The sequence below is a fragment of the Gossypium arboreum genome, chromosome 12, assembly GCF_025698485.1.
Source record: "Gossypium arboreum isolate Shixiya-1 chromosome 12, ASM2569848v2, whole genome shotgun sequence".
NCBI lineage: Eukaryota > Viridiplantae > Streptophyta > Magnoliopsida > Malvales > Malvaceae > Gossypium > Gossypium arboreum.
In genome coordinates, this window is record NC_069081.1 from 25,402,832 (window position 1) to 25,406,542 (window position 3,711).

The following is a 3,711-nucleotide window of genomic DNA, read 5'->3' on the forward strand; positions in this document are numbered from 1 at the left end:
ATGTGAAATGTTGGGGGCAAAATGGTCATTTTGCCCGAGCATAAAATATAGGTCCAAAATGAATAGTATGAGGTTTTAATAATTTATTTTTACTGATATAAACCTCGAGGAAAATATTCTGGAAGTCGATCGTGGAAAACAAAAGGTTTCGGAATAACTGAAATATGAAGCCGAAGCAATTACTAAGTAAGTTTGTGTAACTCAAAGTAAACCTTAAATATGCTTGAAAATGCATATTCTTAAGTGTATGTTAATTTAGGTATTGATTGCATGACTATCCATGAAATGTGGTAGTGTAAAATGAAAAAGATGGCAACTGTCTCGGTTGAATGAAAAAGGAAGATTCGATGGGTAAATTCTTATTTATATGACATGAGATCTTGCATGTGTTGCAGAAAGGGATTTAGCCCGGATGGGTAATCTAGTGATCTTAGTATAGCAAGGATCCAACCCGGACGGGTGTTCCTTAAATGATTGAACCTCCCAATGAATATATGTGCATTGTGGATTTAGCTCGGAAGAGTAATACGATTAAGGACTAAAATTAGCTTGGAATGGCATTTCAGATCCCAACGTTTTGGAGTAATTTTCGTTGCAAGTGATTTAGCCTGGAATGTTAATCCTGACAATACTCCTTGAATTTATTTTATAAGGGATTTAACCTGGATTGGGAATCCTGCCGTAAGAGTGAGTTCATGGTAGTGTATATTTAAAATGGTCACTAGCATGACTTGACGGTAAATGGGATACCCATCGAGATTTCCAAGAAATTCAACAGAACTGTGAGAAGACCCGAGAATGGAAATGTTTGAAATGATGATATCACTAAGATTAATGCTATATGGCTTGAAAGGAAACTAACTTGATAATTGAGTGTATGTGATAGGGAATTTATACTATGCATGTTTGGCATGAATATCTTTTATGGTTGTATGCAAATAACCGGTAAGTTTACCTTCCTGTTATCTGAACTTACTAAGCATGTTAATACTTACCCCCTTTCCTTTCCTTGTTTTACAGAGCTCGTGGACTTGTGAAGATTGGAAGACGATTGGATTATTGTCAACACTATCAGCTTATCTTGCTTTGGTGTATAGATACTTTTACTTTGTTACAATGGGATATATAGGCTTTTGGTTATTTCATTATATGTGTCATTGGTTAACTAATGTAAGGGCTTGAATGATATACTTAATCATTTTGTATATGGCCATAAGACATGGCTCATTTTGATGTAAGTTGTAACCTATTAATTGTGCATGTTGGTGTTTAAATGTTCATGAGATGGTTAAATGTGTTATTTCATGAATGGACATATGGAATGTGGCCAAATCACTTGGAGATGGCTAGGTCATAATTGGCAATGAGTTATAAAATGAGCCAAGTCTAAATATGGTAACCCTTAATACAAAGAGGATAATCTAGCATGTATAAAACCAATAAGATGAGTTTATTATGCAATAGAACATTGAAGGTAGTCATTGGGCACATTTAGGCCCTGTTAAATACTATAGAAATTCACCGATGTGAGTGGATTTTGAGGGTGACCATTGGCTTGGATTGTAGCCTTCAAAAAGGTCCACATGGGTAAACACATGGGCGTGTGGTACGGTCATGTGTCCCCTGCACCTAAAATTTTTAGGTCAGTATGCATGGTAGTAAACACACGAGTAGAGACACGACTATGTGTCTCAACCTTGTGGAAGACACAGCCTAGCACATGGGCATGTGTCTTGGCCGTGTGCCCCTAAATGCGTGATGATGTCATAAATAGAATGTTCAGATTTTTGGACACGAGGGACAACACAAGCGTATCTAGGCCTTGTGAAGGACACGGACGTGTCTAAGCCTGTGAAGGACACGGGCCAGGGTCACGGGCGTGTGCTCGGCTGTGTGAAAACCGTTGTATCGAAATGGAAAATAAATTCAATAAATTCCACACGGGTAAGGGACACAAGCGTGTCTCAAGCACACGGGCATGTGCATTGCCTCTACATGGGCGTGCAAGGCTTAATTTTAGGAATTTTCCTAAGATTTTCTTAAGCTCTTGGTTTAGTCCCGGACCATTCTTAAAGCATGTTTTGAGTCTTGTAGGCCCATATTAGGACACTATGAATGTGGTTGATTGGTTTTAATTTGGAACAAAATTTTATAGCCTATGATTTTTCGGAAATATCGTGTTTGTGTATGGTAATGCCCCGTACCTTGTCTCGATCTCAGGTACCGGTAAGGCTTGTTACAAAACATTATTATAATTATGGTAATTATAATTATTATATTTGGTTAATTATTATGATTTTATTCATATAAAAAATATCAATTATTCCCGAATTAGGGAAAGTAATGTTTTTAGGAAAAACCTTATATACCTAAAAATAAAGTGTGTGAGGTCTAGTAGCCGTCAAGAGATTTTTCTCTCTCTAGAAAAGTTTTAGAGAGTGCTTACCGTTCGTTGTCACACCAGGTGGATTACGTAAAGGCTGAAACTTTTTGTAACGGCTTGGAATCGACATACAACAGGATAATTTGTTTCTTCAATTTTTCAGACAATTAAAGGTACTCGTTCATACCCTTTCACCCTGATTCCTTCCTTGCACATGGATCCTTGGATGTGATCGCTGGAGTTATTTTTTTCATTACGCCATGAGGTGTACCAGTGATCCTACATATGCTACTTCTATTTTGAATAAAGTACTATTAAATAGTTATTTGAGAGTACACAAAGTACTCAAAGCGGAGTTGAAAAACTCATTATAGGGAAATTCCAAGTAAGTGTACCTAAAATTATTAGTTCATGAAAACTATGATTTGTGATGTGTTGATGTATGAGATGATAATGTGTGTGCAAATCTCATCTCTATGTTATGTGATACATGGCTTCATTGATATGTAATGATCTAAATATGTGTTATATATATGTGTGTGATGAGATGCATGATTTAATATGAAAATATATTAAGGTACGGTGAAGTGAAGAAAAAGTGAATATTATGTGATATATGAAAATATGTGTCCTACACAGCGAAAGACACGCCCATGTCACAGCCCGTGTGGACATTCAAAATGGGATCACATGGCCGTGTCCCAGCCTGTGTTTGACCCTGTGTAACTCTTTGACTTGGGTCACACGGCCAACACACACGCCCGTGTGGCTAGCCCGTTTTCCCTTTGAAATGGCCACACACGCCTGTGCGCCAGGCTGTGTGCTAGGTTGTGCCAACCTGTAGGATATATTGACTTATACCACACGGCCAAGTCACACGCCCATGTGATGGGCCATGTGGAGCATACTGACTTGATTTATAATTCAACACTAGGGGACACACGGCTGTGTAAACTGACCGTGTGTGTAACACCCCGTACCCGAGACCGTTGCCGGAGTCGGACACGAGGGGTTAACAGACTTAATTCACTTATTTGCACAGTACATTTTAAATTTCCAGACATGCTGGCTAACTGCGTCACTGTCACCTTAAAAATCAGATCTTGAGTTCCAAAACTCGAAAATCAGTTTCGAAATTTTTCCCTGAAACTAAACTCATATATCCATCCACAAATTTATTTCTAGAATTTTTGGTCGATCCACTTAGTACATTTTATTAGTTAAATTCTCCCCTGTTACAGGGTTCGACTACACTGACCTTCCTGCATTGCGACTTAGATAACTCCTTATACAGGGCTTAAATACTTATGTCGTTTGTTTCTAATGAA